The 24,293-nt window shown below is 52.8% G+C and overlaps 2 pseudogenes; both read right to left on the bottom strand.

Annotated features, from left to right (window-relative positions):
* Positions 1 to 4,726: 4,726 nt before the first annotated feature.
* LOC129051230 (keratin, type I cytoskeletal 14-like) lies at positions 4,727 to 9,079 on the bottom strand (annotated as a pseudogene).
* Positions 9,080 to 21,668: 12,589 nt separating this feature from the next.
* LOC129051231 (basic proline-rich protein-like) lies at positions 21,669 to 24,056 on the bottom strand (annotated as a pseudogene).
* Positions 24,057 to 24,293: the final 237 nt, after the last annotated feature.

Here is a 24,293-nt window from a genome sequence, read left to right on the forward strand (position 1 = left end):
AAAGGATTTCCATGGGAAAAAAAATAGTTCTGACCTTGGCCAGGCACAGTGGCTCACACCCGTAATCCCAGCACTTTGGGAGGCCAAGGTGGTCGGATCACCTGAGGTCAGGAGTTTGAGACCAGCCTGGCCAACATGGTGAAACCCCATCTCTACTAAAAATACAAAAATTAGCTGGGCATGGTGGTGGGCATCTGTAATCCCAGCTACTTGGGAGGCTGAGGCAGGAGAATCGCTTGAACCTGGGAGGCTGAGGTTGTAGTGAGCCCAGATCGTGCCACTGCACTCCAGCCTGTGTGACAGAGCAAGACTTGGTCTCAAAAAAAAAAAAAAAATAGTTCTGGCCTCATGAGGTTGTTGTGAGGCTTAAAAGACCTCATATTGTAAAACTGCTGGTGTGGGTCTGGCACATAGTGGGACATCGTACTGACTGTCGGTGGCACTGTGGCTGCACCCAACTTCCCCATGGACCGTCTGGGCGACTTGGGTTCTCAGCTCCGTTGCTTATTATTTGCCCATCCCTCTGGCCTATTGAGCCCCAATTAAGATCAAAGACCTGTCCCTGTGGGGCCTGGGGAGGACACTGGATGGTTGGAGGATCATAGTTCCTTCCATCAAGGAACCTCCAGTGTTGCAGGCGAGACCCTTGTTGCTTTGTCTGCACTGTCGAATTTAATCTTCACCAACTGTTTTAGGAGGTATGTGTTAATTTTTAAATCATTTTACAGGTGAGGAAATTGAGGCTCAGAGAGGGTATCTTGGCCGCAGTCACAGAGCTAAACAAGGTGGGAGTGGAGCCAGGGCTTGTCCGCCAGTGAGAAGGAGCTACAGTGGAGACAGGCTCAGAGCTCCTGCTCTCTGTCCCAAGCCCCACACATGCACTGGGTCCTTCTCTACCTTCTTCCTCATGTTGTCTCTTTTTTTATTCAGTCTGTCTCAATTCACCCCATCTCCCCTACACCTACAACAGTTAAGTTTTGATAAGTATGTGTGAATGAATGAATGAATGAATGAATGAATGAATGAATGTTCCTCCCTGCCTAGCACTGGCCCAGCGCCCTCACTATCCTCTCTTTCCCTGGCTCTGTCTCTCTGACTCTCTCCCTCTCCTTCCCTCTCTCTCTCTCTCAACTCTATATCCATTTGTTTCTCTCTATTTCTGTGTGTCTCTTTTTGCCCTCTCTCTCATGCCAAGTCACCCCCAAAGTTCATCAGAGCACCTTAAAGGAAAAAGACTTCCTTTCCCAGGCCTGGCCTTACAGCTGAGAGTGGCACAGAAGGAAGCCCCGTCGGGAAAGCTTGCGCTCAGCAAACAGCAATGGAGGAGGAGCTGGTGACTGCCCTGCACCTGCCTGAGGCCGGTCCATCGCCCTGGAAATCCCTGACATCCCTTTGTCCCCTTTGTGGCAGCCTCCAAGGTCAGTGAGGTGGGCCAGAGAACCTCCTGGGGTCCCACCAGGACATCAGGACCCCCCAGCCCCTGAGGATCAGGCCTCCTTGGGGCTGCCTCCTCTGATGTCTTCCTGTAGGAACAGTCGCCTACATTACCCAAGCCAGGTTGTCTGTGGCCTTGGGGAAGTGCCATTTGCCTGATTAGGTAGGCACATTTGCCAGTTGCTGCCTATAGAGTTCCCTGGACACATTAGAGATCTTTTCACTATAAAAAAAAAGTTCCCAAAAATAAAGGGGATTGAGAATTTCAAGGTTAGTTCCACACCATAAAACAAAAACCATGGAGTAAGCTAAGAAAAATGCACACTGCTCCCATGGGTCTCTCGGTTTTATCTCATCCCTGAGAAAGAACGGAACAGGAATGAAGCCACCCAGGACGTGGCAAAGCCTGAGCATGGACAGGACTTTGTCATTTTCAGCCTGTAGGACCTGGAGCAAGCCAGTCTTCCTAGGGTGAGGTTGGAGGAGTCTTCTCAGTGGCTCACCTAGCACTGCCCAGTTCTGAGTACCGGGAGGGTGGAGAGAGGGTTTACAGGGAGGCGGAGCCAGAGAGGTCACCTGACCAGCCCCAGGACTCAGAGACGCAATCCCACCTGCTTCCACTAGTCACTTTGCTGGTCTGTTGTTTAGCTGAGCAGAGGCCAAGGGAAGGCAGTCACTGTTGTCAGAGCTGCTGGGCTCATATCTTGAGTTGGATGCTTGTGGCTGCCAGGCTCTGTGAACAAGAGCCCTGTTTATCAGCAGGATCCAAACACTGGCCCTCACCTCCCCAGTGAGGTACGGTGAGGAAATCCCAGGAGGACGGGAGTCCATGTGAGACCCCTGGGGCCACTGCCCTGTCTGCCCTCTTCCTCTGGAGTCTGACAGTACAGGGTGGGACCACCTCCCAGCCTCCCTGCTTGACTTCCTCCTCTCCTGGTTCTGAGCCTGTTTTCAGCCAGGTGGTCCCAGCCGCCATTTTTACCCACAAGCAAGCCCAGGTCTCCTGTGTATTCCCTCCAAACAGTAACGGCAACCACTCAGAGAGGAGGCTCGCCCCACCTCACCCCAGTCTAAGAGACCTCACGTTTCTATATTCCTCTAAAGCAGATCTCATTTGGGCACAGAGACTTTAATCTGGCACCGCCTCCAAGGTAGAGAGGTGTCTGGGGATTCTTATGAAGTTCAGGGCGTTCTGGGCTTCCATCCCTACTGGTGACTCTTGCCATATTTTGCTCTCTGTCCAGGCTCATGTGACCTCTCAAATGTGGGCCACTCCCAAGATTCTTTGCCACACTTGGGCAGGAGGTTCTTTGCCCAACTGGGAACCTTAGGAACCAGAATCCAACACCCCTAGGAGTATCACAAAGCCCCTCCCCACACTAGGGTCCTGTACCCTCTAGGGACCTCAAACCCACCTCTTCTCATTCTCTGGGGAAGCACCCTCAAACCTTCCTCCTTCCTGAGTTGTCCCCTGTATCCCTGAAACTCTAGTACTTCACCTCCAGGATGGCCCATCCTCACCCAGGGATCACCCAAGGTCAACCCTTTCTGATGTCAAAATTTAGGTTAAAAGATATCCCAGAGTTTCAGAAACACAAAGCAGTCCTCTTTTTCCTGTGGTGGAGGTAGGAACAAGAGAAACCAATATCTCTTCATTCCTTTTCCTAATAACTCACCCCATTACCATTTATAGGATGCTGACTATGTGCCAAACACAATGCCAAATTCATTGCCTGCATGAGGTCATTCACTCCGGTATCAGCCTTATGCAGCAAAGGTGTTTATTCCCTACCTTGTGAAAGAGGAATGTGGGGTTCAGTACCTTGCCCAAACTCTTCAAGGTTATTCAGCGTAGGAGCCAGGACTCCAACCCAAGTAGTCTGATTCAAAAGCTCAGGCTTTTAGATCCATTGCCCAAATTTAGTCTTTTTTCAGTCCCTCCCCTCCCCTTGACTCCCCCTACAAGTTTTCTTCAGGCAGCCGGATGAATGAGCTGTTGAAACTGACACAGGGCTAGTCAACTCTTTCCTAGCTTGGGGCAGTGAGCCCCATCCACCTCTGGAATCTTCACCACTTACTAGGGTGAGGCTCCTTCCCTTCCCACTCCTTTTCTAGCCCCTCAAAGAGAAGGAAAGGCATTCCCCACCCATGGGAGGCTCATACAGTCTTGGCTCTTAAGGTATGGTCTCTCACCGGATTCTTGTATCAACCTCAAGAAGCAGGGCTCAGCATCCTTACTATACAAGTAAAGACACTGAGACTCAGACTTTCCAAGCTCACATCTGTTACAGAACAGAGCCAGGGTTAGAAACCGGTCTATTCCCAAACCCTCTAAAAATGCTCTCATCGTGGGTGGATAATCACCATGCCCTAGAAATAGTTTACCCAGTATCGCCAGCACAGCCATGCCTTGAGCCAGCACTATGCCAGGCCCTGTGCTGGAGGCCTTAAAGGCATTCTTCCAGTGAATTCTCCCAAGAAGCCCATAAGGTAGATACTATCATTATGACCCTTTTACAGAAATGGAAGCTGAGGCTGGGAGATGGTCATCAACTTGCCCTAGGTCAACCAAGTGTAAGAAGGATTAGATCCAGTACCAGAGGCAAGAGCAGGTGGGGTGGAGGGAGATGAGACTGTCAGGAGAGCTTGAGTTCCTACCTTCGGTTCATGGACCTCCAGTAAGGAGTTCTAGGAGACCCCTGAACCCCATGAAATTGTATGCAAATGTATGTATGCTTATTTGAAGGTAGGGGGCAGAAGGAAAGATCTATAGCTTTCAATATTCTCCAAGGAATCCCTGATCACAAAAACATTAGGAATCCTTAACCTAACATAGTGCCTGACATCGGGGCACTCAATGTCTGGTGAATGAATGGACACACATGAAAATGAGTGAGGAAATGAATGAATATCCCTCCTTACTCTAGGAGACACCCCATATGACCTGGTACACACATCTATCTTTGTCTTCTGAGATGGCGAAAGATATCCTGGGACCTGAGCCCAACCCACCCATATGACTTTTCTCCCAGTCCCAGGGGCCATAGCCAGGTGCTATGACAAGCTCCAAAGAGATGCTTCTCCCACTTTCTCCCCATCCCTACCCCTAACAAAGACCAGACAGAGGTGAGAATTATGCAACTCAGATAATGAAGCTGTATTGATTGCCAGGAGGGGGTGAAGGTGAAGCAGGATCCAGGTGTGAAGTGCTTAGGGGGCAGGAGAAGGGATCTTCTAGTGGGATCTGTGTCCACACAGGGGGCCTCCTAGGCCTGAGTGGGGCTGGGCAGCCTCAGTTTTTGGTGCGAAGGACCTGCTTGTGGGTGGACACCACCTTGCCATCCTGCATATCCATGACCTTGGTGAGGATTTGGCGGCTGGAGGGGGTCACTGGGGAAGAGGCCGGAAGAGGACGTTAACAGAGGTGGACAGACAATGGACTAATCAGGAGTAAGGAGGCCAAGAAGGTGAGGAAACTCAAACTGTCTCTCCGTTGCCCTCTCCCCTGATTACTGCTTCACTCCCTGCTGTTGCCCAAGCACTGATACCGTCAACACATTTCTTTCAGACTAGGGCTCCCAAAGGTCAGAGACAGAGTCTTTGCCCTCAGATTAGAGCTTCCTAAGAGCTCACACCCAGCTGGTTCTGTCCATATTCACCCAGTGGAGTGGTCTTGGTGGGAAGAGCCCTGCAGGGCCCTGTTCATGGTGCTGAGCACCACAGCAATGGGATCTGCCACAGACACCAGGTAGAAGTAAGAGGTGGGGGCTGCCTCTCCTAGCCCTAAGGAGGGTTTAGAAAATAGCTTCTTCCATCCAAGGAGGTTCCCAAGGGAAACTGGGTGACATCACTAGAGCTCAGCCCCTCACAGAGCCCCTAGCCAATGCCTAGACCTGCTTGGGGTACAGAGGGCGGCCTGGAACCCAGGTCTGCAAAGGATGAAGGTCTTACCGGTCTTTGGATGACTGCGATCCAGAGGAGAACTGGGAGGAGGAGAGGCTGTGAAGACAGAAAAGGGCAGGATCATTAGATACATGGTGGGGCCATGACAGTGCCATGGGGGGGCGGATTAGGGGGAGGGCCAAGAATCACTGGGCATCCTCACCCTCCAGCAGGCAGCGGTAGGTGGCGATCTCCTGTTCCAGCCGCATCTTCACGTCCAGCAGGATCTTGTACTCCTGGTTCTGCTGCTCCATCTCGCAGTGGAGCTGGGCCAGCTGCTCCTCCACGCTGCCAATCATCTCCTGGATTTGGGCCAGCTGCATGAAGTAGTGACCTTTGGTCTCCTCCAGGCTGTTCTCCAAGGATGCTTTCTGTGAGGGAGGGAAAGGGAATCAAGGATTAGTGAGTGTGGCCATTCTCTCCCTGCCAGTCCTGAGCACACCACTGGGCCTGGCACTATTCCTACCATGCTGAGCTGGGACTGCAGCTCAATCTCCAGGTTCTGCATGGTGCACCAGGGCTCCGAAATCTCACTCTTGCTGCTCTGCACCAGCTCGCTGTTGGTGGCCACCTCGCTGTTCAGCTCCTCTGTCTGCAAAAAAGAGAATGCCATTCACACCAGAAGGCCCCAGAAGGCAGGTGGTCTGGGTTCCTTCCACCTCAAATGACACCCACCTTGGTGAAGAACCATTCCTCCGCATCCCTGCGGTTCTTCTCTGCCATCTTCTCATACTGGTCACGCATCTCTTTCAGAATGCTGCTCAGGTCCACACCAGGTGCAGCGTCCATCTCCACATTGACATCTCCACTCACCTGGCCTCTCAGGGCATTCATCTCCTGCACAGCCAGGGATAGTCCATAGTCAGAAGTTCCACCATGGCAGTGGATTGGGGTTCCTTAGTCAGGCCTGAATACTGCCCTCCCACCGTCACAATTCTATCTCGACTCTCCCTTCTCTCTCTCTCTCTTTTTTTTTTTTCGACAGGGTCTAGCCTTGTTGCGCAGGCTGGACTCAAACTCCTGTCTTCAAGTGATCTTCCCTTCTCAGCCTCCCAAGTAGCTGGGACTATGGCATGCACCACCGTACTCAGTCTCCCTGCACTTCTTTTAAGCTGGCTTTTCCATATAGTTCTCACCTCATCGTGGTTCTTCTTCAGTTAGGCCAGCTCCTCCTTCAGGCTCTCAATCTGCATCTCCAGGTCAGCTTTGGCCAGGGTCAGTTCGTCCAGCACCCCAGCACCCGGCGCATGCCATTGATGTCAGCCCCTACACTCATGCACAGGTTCAACTCTGTCTCATACCTGGAAAGACCCCAGAGAAAAGGAATGAGACACCCATTCTGACCACAGTGAGGGCTTTGTTCTCTTCTCCCTGCAGCTTCTCCCAGAGCTGGTGCCTTGTGGGTGGTTTAAGGAGCCAATCTTGAAAATGGCATGGTTGAACACAGTGCCCATGGATTGCTCAGATATGAACATTCCTGGGGCCTGGGGATAAGGCAGTTCATTTTGCTGCAGAATTCAGGAGGGGGTTGCGCTTCTAGCTTCAGCCAACAAATAATGCATAAGTCCTCCAACTATGATTCCCTCCTATACTTCAAGGGCAGTTGGGGAAGTGGAAAGTGCCTCTCCCTGAAGCAGCGGTTCTGAAACCTGGCTGTGGACAAGAATCACCCAGGTAACCTGCTATAAATAGCTGAATCAAAACTCCAAGGGTGGGGCCCAAGAGTCTTATTCTTTTATAAGCACCGCAGGGAGTTTTCATGCAGCTATTCTGGCACTGGCTAGTTCTATTTGGGAAACACTGCTCCAAAAAATGCCCTACTTTGGGGACACTGGATGTTCTGGCTCACCACTGCAAACTCGCTTGGTGCAGAAGTCACCCACGGCCAGATGGGCATTGTCAATCTGCAGAAGGACTTTGGCATTGTCCACTGTGGCCATGAGGATCTGCAGGATGGAAAGGGCACAGGTAATTTTTCAAATGGACTTCACAAGCCAGACTTCACTGTCACCTACATTAAGCTCTTGCTTCATGTTCTTGCCTGAATTCCCCTTTTCCCCCACAAAACTTGACCATAGCAGCCTAAAGGAAAACAGATGCCCCAGGCCTGTCCTAAGACTTTGCTAACTTATGGTCAACAGAGTGGGTAGATGCAGCCCGGGGCTTAGAATCAAAAGCCCAGGAGTTCTGGTCGCAATTCTGCCACTGACTTGCTGCAAAACCTAATGGGTCTTGGGGCTTCAAGTTCCCCACCTCCAAGTGAGGAGAATAATCTGAGACTCCCTAGCCCTCCTTCCTGAGCTGGCCTCTCTTCTCTCTGCATCAGCCAGCCCTGCCAGTCCTCTGCAGAGATGCACATTCCTTTTCAAGCTCACGGGCCATGGGACTTCAAATGGAACTTCCTCAAGAGATAAAACCCAACTGGCACAGGGGATTAGAAAAGAGGACTCAAGGGAAGAATAAGATATATTGGCCCCTGAGTCTGATTGGAGTTCCCCACCTCATCATTGAATTTCCCTAATCCATGCAAGGCATTAGAGCCCAGCAAACTCCCGCAGAGAGGGATCCTAGGTGATGTGGGAGCAGGGAGGAGGGGGCTGGAGTCAGGGCACAAGCCTGCCAGGCTCCCTTTGTGCAGGGCACATCAAGGGGCCACACTGATTATCTCTGCAGGCTCTCCATGCCTGCCTGGCTGTGGGGAGGGACCAGCCTGTACCAAGGCTTATGGGTGGCGGCAGCCACAGCCCAGACTAGTGAGCTAATGAGTGGTTTGGATGTCTTGCCTGGTCCCATTAGAGCCTCGCTCCTCGCCTGTGCTGGAAGGTAGGACACAAGGGCCCCAGCCTTGGCTCTGCCATTAATTTGCTATGTGACCTGCAGCTGGTCACAGCACCTCTTGAAGCTTCAACTGCTTCCTCTGTAAAATGTAAGGACAGGAATCACTGATCTCACTTGATCTGAGGATTTGAGATCAGAAGGGGATGAGCAGGCTGGGGAAGAGAGAGCATCCTCTCACTGATCAACTCTTAGGGCATCCAAGACCTCGAAAGAAGGGATCTGGGGTGGGCTCTGTCCTATAGAGAAATGTTAAGGTGTCAGTGTCCTGGGGAATCTATTGTTCCCAGAAGGAGCTAGCTGGAATGGCACCTTCTGCTGCCCATTCACTCATCTTGTTCCCCAGATCCTCGATTATCTTGAAGTAGGGACTGTAGTCTTTGATCTCACTGGGCCGCTGCTTCTGGTACCAGTCACAGATCTTCACCTCCAGGTCAGCGTTGGCCTCCTCCAGGGCACGCACCTTGTCCAGGAAGGAGGCCAGGCTGTCGTTGAGGTTCTGCATGGTCACCTTCTCACTGCCCACCAGAAGCCCATCACCACCAGCAAAGCCACCACCCAAGCCAGCACCCAAGACACCACCGAATCCAGCACCAAGGCCACCACCATATCCTCCCCCAAAGCCACTACCAAAGCTGCTGCCGCTGCCGAAGCCACCGCCATAGCCGCCCCCCAGCCCGCAGGCTCCCCCAGAGGAGAAGCGGGAGGAGGAGACAGACAGGCCGCCCCCGTAGGTGCTGGGGGCGCAGCAGGACCCTCCGGCCAGGACGGAGGAGATGCGGCTGGAGCCGCCCCCGATGCTGCCCCCGATGCCGCAGGAGCCCTTCATGGAGCTGGAGGAGGTGAACTGGCGGCTGCAGGTGCTCATGGTGCCGAGGAGGGAGGTGTGAGCAAGCAGTTGGCTGAGCGAAGAGAAGGTGCTCAGGTAAATTAGAAAGAGATGCCAGTGCTTTATACTCCTGGGTGGGGGGTGGGCCTGGCACTTTCCATTCCCCTTGGCTTTCATCACCCACAGGCTAGTGCCAACTCCCAGCCAGGTCCCTCCTCTCCTCCGCCTCATCATGTCTGTCATATTTTACTGGAAACTTATTGTTTGGGGTGCTTTTGTCTTTCTTGTCCCGCCAGGCGTGACTCACAGGGGAATGTGTGGGCCTGCAGGCTACACTTTCCCATGGGGTCCTGGGAGTCCCAGCCCTCAGGAACCTGCACACTGGGCTCAGCCAGGTTGACAGAGAGCAGGGCCTCTGCACCTTAAACCTGGTGACCTGCTAGCTCTCCATGAACTGGATGGGCCTTTAACATCCACTTAGAGGAAGCCCACCGCTGCAAAGGACAGGTACCCAGCTGGAGAGCACCGGCATGGCAAGGTCACCTTGGGCACAGAGACGCCTCCCTCACCATGACCCGCTATTAGAGACAAGGAGGTCTGGGGGGCCCTCCCAGGCCTGACCTGCCGTGCTGTGCTGAGAAGCCTGTCCCGTCCCTGAAATACACTCAGCCAGTCAGGTGTATGGTGATTCCCACCCCAACACCCCCATCAAAGAGAAATCCAGGCAGCTCTCCCCAGCCCTGGGCACACACCCTAATTTCCTCCCTACGGTGAGGATCTCACATCCACCACACCATAGGGCGGGTGGCCTCACGGAGGCCATGAAACAGCCTGGAGTCAGGTGGGTCCTGGCTCTGCCATTTATGCCCCTGTGACCCAGGGCTTGGCACTTCTCTGAACCTCAGTGTTCTCACCTGCAAAGTGGGAGTCATACCATCTACTCTGCCTACTGCAGTCAGCTCTGAGAAGGCAATGCAATGGCGTATGTGAAAGGCTTTTGTAAACCAAGTATGGCAAGAAGCCTGGTTGGCATTGTTGTAGCCCAGGCTTAGCCCCAAAGTGGATGGAGCTGCATCCAGGAACAGGCCTGGGGGGCCTTTTTTTCTTCCAGCCCCAGATATCCTCTCAGACCCCCAGAACATCCCTAGTGTAGGCAGAAGTCTGGCTCAGGCTCCCTCGTTTGAGCCCCTTATGGAACTGGCCCAGGAGATATTCTGGGGAGGAGTAGAGGCTGGAGTGGTGCCAGGCTGTGCCAAGGGCAAGGCTGAGGTGGACACGAGGGTCCCTGACTCCTGAAGCCCCAAGGGTCGGGGGACATTTCTAGGAGTCCACTTGGTCCTGCTTTGGAGGTGTGTATATCAAAACTTCAGTAATCTCCCAGACAACCTCCCAAAGCAAACCCTTCAGGCCCCCACCCCACCCTCCCGTCAGCCCCTCGGCTCCTCAGACCCCAGCAGGCATGTTGGGAGGAATGTGGTCATGTCTGGGGCTGCCTGACACATCCTATCTCCTCAGACAGGCCCCAACAGCCCCTGCTGGAGGCTCCAGTGCTCTTCCTGGGATCAACTGCTCCTAGAAGAGAAGCAGGACCCTCTCTCACCCCACCCCCAAACTTGACTGTCACCAAAGAAGAAGCCAGAGAGGGGAGCCCCCCACTACTGTGGCCTAGGCGCTTGGAAGACAATGCTGAGACAGACACCTGAGCTGTGGGCTCCCCAAATCTGCCAGCAAAGGACTCTCGAGGACGTGAATAAGCCAGGGCCCCACCCCGCTCCACCCACCCCTGACAGACACTCCTAATCTCCCTGCAGAGAATGGTCCCCCCACCCTGGCCCAGCCCTACAATTTCCCCAGAGAGAGGCGACAGGGGTTTTGGCTGAGGGACAGATGCTTTCGTTGGGAGGCAAGTTGCTGTTGGCTGTGGGGCAAGGGGAGGCTGTGCTCACTGGAGAAAAATGCTGTGTCCAGAGGGATCTGGGACTGGGAATGGGGTGCAGGGCCCAATACCGGCTTCCTCTGTGCCCCACCACCCCCACCTACCACCACCACCCTGTCTCCTTCTTCTGCAGGGATCAGGAATAGAAGCTCCGGCACCCAGGACATAGGAACAGCTCTACTTTCCCTTTCATTTGATTCAGTGGAACCCAGAAGAAACTCCTTCCTCCCCCTCCTCCGAGGGGAATCCAAAAGATAAAGATGGCAGGGAACCAATGACAGATCAGTCCATGCACATAATCTTAAAAGGCACTTCTGCAGCCCCGCCCCAACCCGACGCACCGACTCCAGAGCACTAGCATGGAATATAAGCCTGATCCCCCACACCCGGTCTTAGAACCGTGGCCTAACCTGGAGCCTGAGACCAACCTCTCTTCCCCTGCAGACAAGGACTCAGTGACCAAGGAGCTGCAAACAGTCTGGTCAAGCAGGGAGCAGACAGAGAGGACACCACACCCCCGTCCCCTCCCTGATGCCGAAGAAGCATGGTACTCAGACATTTTAAGGGAGGGCATTTTCTGGGGCATCAGGGGTTAAAGAGTTGCCAGTCTTGACTGCTGAGGCCCAGAGTACCCCCCACCTCTGGACTTCTAGGCAGGCTTTGTGTGAGCAGCATTACCTGACCCTCCCTCCAGCCTGCCCCAAAAGGAGGGGGGTAAAGGAGGAGCCCCGGGCAGGACCTCTTGTGGTTAGTGAGTCTCCCTGCACCACCCTACATGGGGGAGCCCCATGCCAATCCAAACAGGTGAAGCAGGCAGGGCCAGGCAGCCCCCACAGAGCCCACACTGTGTGCTGAGGACTGTGCTGGGCACCAGGAGATGGCATCCTAAGGAAGGAGGAGACCTCAGGACAGCCCCCACCCTTGGAGTGCACGGCCTAATGGAAGAGACGATCCCTGCCTGTAGGAAGATCCCAGCATGAAAGAGAAGCAGGAATGCACATCAACATTACTTAACATACAAGCAAACAGAAGAAAAGCACAGACAAGAGAGATTGGTTTCCCAGGGCTGCCATAACAAATTACCACAAATTTGATGGCTTGAAACAACTGGCTGGGCATGGTGGCTCATGCCTATAATCCCAACACTTTGGGAGACCAAGGCTGGTGGATCACCTGAGGTCAGGAGTTCAAGACCAGCTTGGCCAATATGGTGAAACCCCATCTCTACTAAAAATACAAAAATTAGCTGGGTGTGGTGGCAGGCACCTGTAGTTCCAGCTACTCAAGAGGCTGAGGCAAAAGAATCACTTGAATCTGGGAGGCAGAGGTTGCAGTGAGCCGAGATGGCACCACTGCACTCCAGCGTGGGCAACAGAGCAAGACTTCGTCTCAAAAAACACACACACAAAAAAACAGCAGAAATGTATTCCCTCTGGAACACATTTCTGGAATACATTCTGGAAACCGTAAGCCCTGAATCAAGGTGTTGGCAGGCCCATACTCCCTCTGAAGACTCTGGGGAAGAGCCCTTCCTTGCCTCTTCCAGCTTCTGGCATTGTCCTATCCCTGCCTTCATCTTCACGTGGGCTTCATCTCTGTCCTTTTCAGTCTCTTGTAGGACACTCATTGGATTTAGCAATCACTCTAATCTAGTAGGATCTCATCTCAAACCTTACCTTACTTACATCTGCAAAATCCCCATTTCCAAATAAGGGCACATTCTGAGGTCCCAGGTGGACCTGATTTGGGGGAACCCTGTTTGACCCACTATACCACATAACAGACTGGGTGCTCGTCACCTTGCAAAGCAATAGTAAAAACTAGGTAGGGAGATGGTTGAGATGAGATGTGGGGGTGGCCCAATCTGGAAGGCTTCTGGGAACAGGCTTTAGCGTGACACGTCAAGTTGCCAGGGACTGGATGGCAGGGAGCCACAGAATTCTCGGGTCTTGGGTCCGTACTTGACATCATCCACTTTTCTTTCTTTCTTTTTTTTTTTTTTTTTTTGACACAGGGTCTCCCTCTGTTGCCCAGACTCTGTTGCCCAGACAGGAGTGCAGTGGTGGGATCACGGCTCACTGCAGCCTCAATCTCCTGGGCCCAAAGGGTCCTTCCACCTCAGCTTCCCAAGTGGCCAGGACTGCCACCATGCCCAGCTAGTTTTTACTTCTTTGTAGAGACGAGGTCTCACCATGTTGCCCAGGCTGGTCTCAAACTCCTGGGCTCAAACGATTCTCCCACCTCAGTCTCCCAAACTGCTGGCATTACAGGCATGAGCCACCGCATCCAGCTTCTTTTTTTTTAATTTTTATTTTGAAATAATGTTAGACTTGGCTGGGTACAGTGGCTGACATCTGTAATCCCAGCACTTGGGGAGGCCAAAATGGGTGGATCACTTGAGGCCAGGAGTTTGAGACCAGCCTGGCCAACATGGCGAAACCCCATCTCTACTAAAAAATACAAAAAGTTAGCTGAGCATCATGGCGAGCACCTGTAATCTCAGGTACTTGGGAAGCTGAGGCAGGAAAATCGATTGAACCCGGGAGGCAGAGGTTGCAGTGAGCCGAGATCGCACCACTGCACTCCAGCCTGGGCAACAGAGCAAGACTCTGTCTCCAAAAAAAATAAATAAATAATGTTAGCCTTTAAGAAAAAGTTACAAAATAGTACAGATAGTTCCTGTGTATCCTGTGTATCCTTCACCCAGCTTCCCCTAATGGGAACATACTACATAAGAATCATACAATTTCTGAAACCAATAAATTGACATTGCCACAATACTATTTTTTTTCCCCGAGATGGAATTTTGCTCTTGTTGCCCAGGCTGGAGTGCAGTGGTGCAATCTCGGCTTACTGCAACCTCCGCCTCCCAGGTTCAAGCGATTCTCTTGCCTCAGCCTCCCGAGTAGCTAGGACTACAGGCACTCGCCATGAAGCCCGGGTAATTTTTTGTGTTTTTATTAGAGATGGGGTTTCTGGCTGGTCCCGAACTCCTGACCTCAGGTGATCCACCCGCCTCGGCCTCCCAAAGTGCTGAGATTACAGGCATGAGCCACTGCACCCAGCTGACACAATACTATTAATGAGCTAAAGGCTTTATTGGAACTTCCACCAGTTTTTCCACAAATGTTCCATTTCTGCTGCAGGGTCCAATTTCGATCTCCACATTGCATTTAGCTAGCACGTCTCCTTAGTCTCCTCCTATCCATGACAGCTCCTCAGTCTTTTCATGTCTTTCACGACCTTGACACTTTTGAAGAGTACTGGGGTGATCAATTATTTTGCAGAATATCCCTCAGTTTGTGTTTTTCTGATGTTTTCTCATGATCGCATTGAGGTTAAGCACTTTAGCAAGAAAACCACACAAGTGAGGTTGCATCCTGTCAGGCATGTTGGACAGATATGTCGTGTGTCTTACCTACTGCTGGCGCCGCCAGCCTTGTTCACGTGGCTAAGGTGGTGCTGCTGGATTTCTCTACTCTCACGTTTCTGTTTCTCCCATTGAAATTAACAAATACCTTGAGGAAGGTACTTAGAGACTCTGCAAAAATCCCGTTTCTCCTTAAAATCTGACCCACTGAATTTTGCCTCCATCAGTGGGGGGAACGAGCTCACGTCAACCTGAGTTTAAGAGCCTCATTTGAAGGAACTCCTTGAGGGACTGTGGCTTGCAGGAGAGACTTTGGGACATCCAAGCCCAGAGAAAGAACTCTTTCCTGCTCTCTTGTCCAGCCCCAAAACCTCTCAAACCCTCTCTGTGCCCCAAGACAGCAGTCCCCAACCTTTTAGGCACCAGGGACCAGTTTCATGGAAGACCATTTCTCCATGGATCTAGGGGGTTGGGGGTGGGGATGGTTTCAGGATGAAACTCTTCCTCCTCAGATCACCAGGCATTAGTTAGATTCTCGTGAAGAGTGAACAACCTAGATCCCTCACGTGCACAGTTCATGAGAGGGTTTATGCTCCTATGAGAATCTAATGCCGCTGCTGATCTGACAGGAGGTGGAGTTCAGGCTGCAGTGCTCACTCAGCAGCAGCTCACCTCCTGCCGTGCGGCCTGGGTCCTAACAGGCCACAGCTGGTAGAGTCTGTGGCCTAGGAGTTGGGGACCTCTTCCCTGAGACACTCCCATGCCGGCTTCCCTTCACAATGTATTATTGTGGAGAAATAGCACATATTTCTCTCATGATTGTCAAGAGCCTTGCTAGGCTCCCACCAGCCCTGGGGAAAGAAGTGGGGAATCTGGCTCCTCTCATGTCACAGATGGGAAGTCTTGAGTCCAGAAAGGCCCGGAGTCAAGTAACAAGTTGGAGCCCCCCTTGTGATTCCCAGGCCCCCAGAACCTGCCTGGGGCTGAGCTTCTCCTTTCCTCCTGGCAGAGTCCTGCGCCCCTCCCTATCCTCTCAGCCCTTCTGCACCCTCCCCTGGAGTACCCCCCACCTCTGGACTTCTAGGCAGGCTTTGTGTGAGCAGCATTGCCTGACCCTCCCTCCAGACTGCCCCAGAAGGAGTGGGGTAAAGGAGGAGCCCAGGGCAGGGCCTCTTGTGGTTAGTGAGTCTCCCTGTACCACCCTGCATGGGGCAGCCCTGTGCCAGTCCAAACAGGTGAAGCGGGCACGGTGAGGCAGCCCCCCCAGAGCCCAACCCCCTTCACCTTGCCCATCCCTCTCCCCGCCAAGCCTCAGAAAACTGTGTGGAGAGTGGGTAAATCTCCTAGAGCTCAGGACTGTCACTTGCAGAGACAGTGGGCTGGGGAGGGAGCAGCCTCTGCTGCCAGAAGGGCAGGGCTTCCGTGGAGGCCATGAGTCGGCTAGCAGGCAGGATGGCAGCACAAGGGAGCAGGAGCCTAGAGCACCTCCTGAGGCCCTAGGTCCCCTTTCCCCCAGAAAGCAGGAGCTTAGAGCACCTCCTGAGGACCCGGGGTACCCTTTTCCCCAGACAGCTATGCTGCCTGCTGATTTCCCAGGCCAGCCTGCCCATCTGGGCTGACACAAGAGATGGGCTGAGCCAGCGTTTCAGTGTCTGTGTCCTTGTCTGAGCCTCTGAGCTGTGCCACAAGGCTGACAACAGAGCTTGGCCAGCCCACATTATAGAAGAAGAGGCCAGGCGTGGTGGCTCACACCTGTAATCCCAGCACTTTGGGAGGCCGAGGCGGGTGGATCATGAGGTCAGGAGATCGAGACCATCCTAGCTAACACGGTGAAACCCCATCTCTACCAAAAACACAAAAAATTAGCCGGGCATGGTGGCGGGCACCTGTAGTCCCAGCTACTCGGGAGGCTGAGGCAGGAGAATGGTGTGAACCCGGGAGGCAGAGCTTGCAGTGTGCGGAGATCGTGCCACTGCACTGCACTCCAGCCTTGGTGACAGAGCAAGACTCCGTCTCAAAAAAAAAAAAAAGAAGAAGAAGAAGAAAGCTCAGAGGTGGAGGAGTTCCCCCAAGGCCCATAGCAAGTGAGCTGCTCACTCAGGGTTCCACCCCAGCTCAGCTGGCTGCAAGCCTTACTTTTTAGTGACAGGTCCCCTCCTGCTAGAAAGTCCCCAAAAGTCAGAGCCAAGAACAGCATCTAGACCAGGCTCTTAACTTTACAGATAGAAAATGTGAGTCCCAGCCAGGGGAAGGAATATATCCAAGGTCACACAGCAGAAGTGTCACCCAGGGCTCTGAGCTAGGCAGAGTAAGAATATGCCTGGGGTGAAAATGGCTGTGCCTGCACCCCAGAATCATGTTCAAGTTTTTAAAAATGCAGTCAGGTAGCCAAAGGCAAGAAACAGATTAGTTTACAACCCTGCCGCTAGCTCCCAGTTCAGGCAAAATGCAGCTTAAATGCTCCAGCCCATCACTCATGAGGCCCCACTGTAAACTGGGTCCCCTCCCCAACAGGCCTGTCCCCTTGCTGGTCCCCACATCTCCATCCATTTCCAAACTCTGCCTGAATTTCCACATATGTCGTCTCTTCCTACCCAAACCCCTCATGTTCTTTAAGGCCAAGCCTCAGTTCCGCATATAGTTTATGCAGATTCCTGCAGGCTGTGTGGCACAAAGTAGGTGCTCAATGAAGGAAGGAAGGACAGAGGGAGGGAGGAGGGAGAGTAAGAGGAGGCAGGAGAGAAGGAAGACAGAGAGAGGGAGGGAGGAGGGAGAGCAGGAGGAAGGGAAAGGGAAGAGGGTAAGGGAATGTAGAAGAGGGATGGATGGATGGATGGATGGATGGATGGATGGATGGATGGACATATAGACAGATGGATGGATGGATGGATGGCAGGTGGACAGATGGATAGATGAGTGGAAGGAAGGGGAGAAGGAGGGAAAGTGGAGGGATGAATGGGTGGGGTGTGGTCAGGCAGGGAAGTAGATGAATGGATGAATGGAAGGAAGGAATAATAATGGATGAAAGGATAGAGGGATGAACAGGAGGTGGGTGGATGGTGGGTGGGCAGGTGGGTGAAGGATGGTGGAGCGCTGAGAAAGGACAGTGAGCCCAGCTGGGGACAGAGGGGGCCAGCATCCTAGAGGAGGTCTTAACTGATCTGAACCTTGAAGATGAGTAGATGCTGAGCAAGCAGCGGAAGTGAGGATAGATGTCCCATTTGCCCAAGGAAGCACCTGGGCGAAGGGCAGACGTGTGAAAGACTGGTCTGATGGAAACTGCAAGCAGTGTTGTATTGCTAGTGTTCACAGCTCAAGGCTGGGCCTGCCTGATGAAACTGATAGCCTTAGGCCAGGTGGTGATAAAGGTGCTGGGAAGCTCAGACTTTATCCTAACGACACTGGAGCCACTGAAGGGTCCTAAGCTGGCAAGAGATGCTGTCGGGTGTTTCACAAAGGCCACCCTGGTGTCCATGCAGAACATACTTTGCCATGGTGTGGGGGATCAGTAGGCAGAATTTGCCATATCCAGGTAAGGGATGTTGTTGGCTCAGACCTCTCCTCTTCCAGGAAGTCCCACCTCATCAGCTCAGGTCACCTGGCTTTCTCCCCATCTCTCAGCCCTCCCAATGCTTCTGTGATCTGTGCCCCCACCCTTGATTATACCTCTCCATAGTGCCTTAGGGGTCCACAAAGTGTTTTTCACACAGTCAGTCCTCAGCGTTACTCTGGTCTGATGTGGGAGACACAACCCTTGCCCATGGGCTGTCCAGTCTGATGGAGGAGGGTTTCAGAGCCCAGAGTTTTCTCTGTGCCATAGGCTGAGGGGAGCCGGGAGCACAGGAGCCACAAGGTGGGGTGGATTAGCACACACAAGTTTTCTTGGAAAGCGTGTGCTTTGACTCAGGTTTTCAAAGAAGGAAGAACTCTGGAGGGTGCAGTGGGGAGAGGGCGTGGCTGTGGGAACTCCAGCACAGTGGTCAGTTACAGGGAGAGTCAGCACCTGGGAGTCGGAATGTCTGTGTCAGGAGTCCTGAGCTCTGGTCGGCAGGACAGAGGGAAAGGGAAAGAGGAAGGGAAGGGGTCGCCGAGTAGTTCTAGCCTCATGGGTAGAAAGAGTCATTTCCCACAGTCAGTGATGTGGGAACAGATTCAGCATCTTGCACCCCACCTCCCTCCCCCAGATGTGATACCGCATGGGATCAAGGAAGGAGCAGGGCCTCCCTGATCAGAAAGACCAGCTTTCAAGTCTTGGCTCCATCGCTGACGAGCCATGTGACCTTGGACAGGCCGTTGCAGCCATCTAAGCTTTGGTTTTCTGTCAAATGGGAATAGCACCAGTTCAGCCTGTCAGGACTATTGAGAGGAGTGGGTAAGTCAGGGTGGGTGGCCAACATGGTACTTGGCACAGAGGAAATGTTTGGTAAAAGTTCACTTAAATTAAGTCCTGGAGTTGGACCAAAGGGGGTAGGGGGTGCAAATGGAGAACAGGTGTCAAGGTTCAGCCAAAGACCTTGAGGCAGAGAACAAAGAAGAGTCCAGGATGTTACTGGAGCTCCTGTTGCAGGAGATGGGAGCTGCTGAGGTCAGCCAGCCAGGTGATAGGCTGGTGAGTCTGCAAGGGCCTGGCCAGGGTGGAGGCTGTGGGAATAGGGCAGGCCTGGAAACTGATGAGGAAGAGTCAGCGGATGGTTTAGGTGTGAGGGGAGGAGGCCTGGGAGCTTCCAGCAGGGCCCACATTCTGTGGCTGGAATGAGGGGATGGGGAAGCAGCCTCTCAGGTTCCAATGAGGCCATCCTGGCTGTCAGTGCAATATCTGCAAAAAAATGACCACTTCTGTCTCCCAGTTCCAAAATAAAGCATGGATGGCTTATGATGAAAGACACATTTACAATAAAACTAAAAATATCCAGCAAGGATAGAAGAAAAATCAATCAAGAATTAAGTAACAGGATATATTGATGGGCAGATTTTGGTTGCAAGCAATGGAAACGCAGCTTGAATTAACTTCTAAAAGAGGCAATTCAGGGCTGGGCATGGTGGCTCACACCTGTAATTCCAGCGCTTTGGGAGGCTGAGGCAGGAGGATCACTTGAGCCCAGGAGTTCAAGACATGCCTGGGCAACATAATGAGATACCATCTCTACAAAAAATGAAATAAAATAAATAAAATAAAATAATTAGCCAGGCATGGTGGCATACACCAGTAGTCCCAGCAACTCGGAAGACTGAGGTGGGAGGATTGCTTAAGCCCCAGCAGGTCGAGGCTGCAGTGATCCATGACCGCAGCACTGCACTCCAGCCTGGGTGGCAGAGTGAGACCCCATCTTAAAACAAACACAACAAAAAAAGACAATCAATAAAACAATAAATCAAGCCTCAATTTATAACGTTTATTTTTTTTGTGTTGTAAATATCCCCACTGTGGCCAATTTCAAGCAACCAACAGGGAGTCACTTAACACAGGGTTGGGAAGAGACGTGCAGTAGCTCACTGCCTTATAGCGTGTCCAGCATATAGATAAAATGGTCATAAGTACCTCAAAAGCACAGATATTAGTACAATGTAGTAAAATAATTTGGAAGGAATGAGTTTTCAGTATGCATTACCTTTGTTCTCAATATAATTCACTTAATTTTAAGTTCATATAATTTAATTGTTGATGAGCACCATATTTAACAATCACCTTGCAAAATTCCTGAAATTTTAATATCCGGCTCCTAAGAGCCAGCATGAGCCAGCTCCAGCATGCCAATGAGCCTCGAGGTTTAGGCCATAAGCAAGAGACTAGGAGGGACAAAGGGAAAGTTTCAGGATAAAACAAAGTGAAAGAGGGAAAACCAGATTGGGGGAGGATATTGGTGAGGGAAGGGGAAGAAGAGTTGGTGGGCCCCCGCGGTTAGGGAGACAGCCTAGGTGGACAGGAGCAGAGGCAGCATCCAGAGGCTGTCCAGCCTTCACAAGCCCCATGGGGGGATCCAAGTCTGTGCTACCTCATTATCTCAATTATCTCATCAGTGTTCTGTTGGTTGTTCTCTCTGTCAGCATCTAGTGAGGACTCTTCTACTGCAGAACTCAGTGTGCATCTGTCCTTTGACTGTCCCAGCTTGAGTGATGTCTGTGTGTCCCAAGACTTTGTTTACTCCCCATCTAACTTAACCCATATGGACAACACCCCCTTCAAAGAACTAGAGGAGTGATTGGGGGAAAGGAAGTGATGGTGCTGGGGGTATTGGAGGTACTGGAGGTAGTGGTGGTGGTGGTGGTGGTGATGGTGGTGATGGTGGTAATGGAGGTGGAGATGGTGGTAATGATGGCGGTGATTATGGTGGCGATGGTAGGGATGGTGGTAGTGGGGGTGGGGGTGGTGATGGTGGTAATGGAGGTGGAGATGGTGGTAATGATGGCAGTGATTATGGTGGCGATGGTAGGGATGGTGGTAGTGGTGGTGGTGGTGGTGATGGTGGTAATGGAGGTGGAGATGGTGGTAATGATGGCAGTGATTATGGTGGCAATGGTAGGGATGGTGGTAGTGGGGGTGGGGGTGGTGATGGTGGTAATGGAGGTGGAGATGGTGGTAATGATGGCGGTGATTATGGTGGCGATGGTAGGGATGGTGGTAGTGGGGGTGGTGGTGGTGATGGTGGTAATGGAGGTGGAGATGGTGGTAATGATGGCGGTGATTATGGTGGCGATGGTAGGGATGGTGGTGGTGGTGGTGATGGTGGTGATGGTGGTAATGGAGGTGGAGATGGTGGTAATGATGGCGGTGATTATGGTGGCGATGGTAGGGATGGTGGTAGTGGGGGTGGTGGTGGTGATGGTGGTAATGGAGGTGGTGATGGTGGTAATGATGGCAGTGATTATGGTGGCGATGGTAGGGATGGTGGTAGTGGTGGTGGTGGTGGTGATGGTGGTAATGGAGGTGGAGATGGTGGTAATGATGGTGGTGATTGTGGTGGCGATGGTAGGGATGGTGGTAGTGGGGGTGGTGGTGGTGATGGTGGTAATGGAGGTGGAGATGGTGGTAATGATGGTGGTGATTGTGGTGGCGATGGTAGGGATGGTGGTAGTGGGGGTGGTGGTGGTGATGGTGGTAATGGAGGTGGAGATGGTGGTAATGATGGTGGTGATTGTGGTCATGGTAGGGATGGTGGTAGTAGGGGTGGGGGTGGTGATGGTGGTAATGATGGCAGTGATTATGGTGGTGATGGTAGGGATGGTGGTAGTGGTAATGGTGGTGATGGTGGTGGTGGTGGTGGTAGTGGTGGTGGGGATGGTGATGATGAAGGTGGTGATGGTGGTAGTGGTAATGATGGTGGTGGTGGTGGTGGTGGGGGTGTTGGTGGTGGTGGTGGTGGTGGTGGGTGTGATGGTGGTGATGGTGGTGATGAGGGTATTGGTGGTGGTGGTTGGGGCAATGATAATGATGATTATGGTGGTGATGGTGGTGATGGGGGTGTTGGTGGTGGTGGTGGTGGGGGTGAGGGTGATGGTGGTGATGGGGGTGTTGGTGGTGGTGGTGGGGGTAATGATAGTGATGATTATGGTGGTGATGGTGGTGGTGTTAGTGGTAATGATGGTGGTGATGGTGGTGGTGGGGGTGATGGTGGTGATGGTGGTGGTGGGGGTATTGGTGGTGGTGGGGGTAATGATAGTGATGATTATGGTGGTGATGGTGATGGTGTTAGTGGTAATGATGGTGGTGGTGGGGGTGGGGGTGATGGTGGTGATGGGGGTATTGGTGGTGGTGGGGGTGATGGTGGTGATGGTGGTGATGGGGGTATTGGTGGTGGTGGGGGTAACGATAGTGATGATTATGGTGGTGATGGTGGTGGTGGGGGTGATGGTGGTGATGGTGGTGATGGGGATGTTGGTGGTGGTGGTGGGGGTAATGATAGTGATGATTATGGTGGTGATGGTGGTGGTGGTGGTGGTGATGGTGGTGGTGGTAATGATGGTGGTGATGGTGGTGGTGGGAGTATTGGTGGTTGTGGTGGTGGTGGTGGGGGTGTTGGTGATGGTGGTGGTGGTGGTGGTGATGGTGGTGATGGGGGTATTGGTGGTGGTGGGGGTGATGGTGGTGATGGTGGTGGTGGGGATGATGATTGTGATGATTATGGTGGTGATGGTGGTGGTATTAGTGGTAATGGTGGTGGTGGTGGGGGTGGTGGTGATGGTGGTGATGGGGGTATTGGTGGTGGTGGGGGTAATGATAGTGATGATTATGGGGGTGATGGTGGTGGTGTTAGTGGTAATGATGGTGGTGGTGGGGGTGATGGTGGTGGTGGGGGTGATGGGGGTGTTGGTGATGGTGGGGGTAATGATAGTGATGATTATGGGGGTGATGGTGGTGGTGTTAGTGGTAATGATGGTGGTGGTGGGGGTGATGGTGGTGGTGGGGGTGATGGGGGTGTTGGTGGTGGTGGGGGTAATGATAGTGATGATTATGGTGGTGATGGTGGTGGTGTTAGTGGTAATGATGGTGGTGGTGGGGGTGATGGTGGTGATGGTGGTGGTGGGGGTATTGGTGGTGGTGGTGGGGGTGGGTGTGATGGTGGTGATGGGGGTATTGGTGGTGGTGGGGGTAATGATAGTGATGATTATGGTGGTGATGGTGGTGGTGTTAGTGGTAATGGTGGTGGTGGGGTTGAGGGTGATGGTGGTGATGGGGGTGTTGTTGGTGGTGGTGGGGTTGGGGGTGATGGTGGTGATGGTGGTGATGGGGGTGTTGGTGGTGGTGGTGGGGGTAATGATAGTGATGATTATGGTGGTGATGGTGGTGGTGTTAGTGGTAATGATGGTGGTGGTGGGGATGATGGTGGTGATGGTGGTGATGGGGGTATTGGTGGTGGTGGTGGGGGTAATGATAGTGATGATTATGGGGGTGATGGTGGTGGTGGTAGTGGTAATGATGGTGGTGATGGTGGTGGTGGGGGTGTTGGTGGTGGTGGTGGGGGGGGTGATGGTAGTGATGGTGGTGATGGGGGTGTTGTTGGTGGTGGGGGTAATGATAGTGATGATTATGGTGGTGATGGTGGTGGTGTTAGTGGTAATGGTGGTGGTGGTGGGGGTGATGGTGGTGATGGTGGTGATGGGGGTATTGGTGGTGGTGGGGGTGATGGTGGTGATGGTGGTGATGGGGGTGTTGGTGGTGATGGTGGTGGTGGGGGTGATGGTGGTGATGTTGGTGATGGGGGTGTTGGTGGTGGTGGTGGTGGTGGTGGGGGTGATGGTGGTGATGGTGGTGATGGGGGTATTGGTGGTGGTGATGGGGGTATTGGTGGTGGTGGGGGTAATGATAGTGATGATTATGGTGGTGATGGTGGTGTTAGTGGTAATGATGGTGGTGGTGGGGGTGATGGTGGTGATGGTGGTGATGGGGGTGTTGGTGGTGATGATGGGGGTAATGATAGTGATGATTATGGGGGTGATGGTGGTGGTGTTAGTGGTAATGATGGTGGTGGTGGGGGTGATGGTGGTGGTGGTGGTGATGGGGGTATTGGTGGTGGTGGTGGGGGTAATGATAGTGATGATTATGGGGGTGATGATGGTGGTGTTAGTGGTAATGATGATGGTGGTGGTGGGGGTGATGGTGGTGATGGGGGTATTGGTGGTGGTGGGGGTGTTAGTGGTAATGATGGTGGTGGTGGGGGTGATGGTGGTGATGGTGGTGATGGGGGTATTGGTGGTGGTGGTGGTGGGGGTGATGGTGGTGATGGTGGTGATGGGGGTATTGGTGATGGTGGTGATGAGGGTGTTGGTGGTGGTGGGGGTAATGATAATGATGATTATGGTGGTGGTGGTGGTGGTGTTGGTTATGGTGGTGGTGGGGGTGATGGTGGTGATGGTGGGGTTGGGGGTGATGGTGGTGATGATGGTGATGGGGGTGTTGGTGGTGGTGGGGGTAACGATAGTGATGATTATGGCGGTGATGGTGGTGGTGT

Source organism: Pongo abelii, chromosome 19 (assembly GCF_028885655.2).
Source record: "Pongo abelii isolate AG06213 chromosome 19, NHGRI_mPonAbe1-v2.0_pri, whole genome shotgun sequence".
Lineage (NCBI taxonomy): Eukaryota > Metazoa > Chordata > Mammalia > Primates > Hominidae > Pongo > Pongo abelii.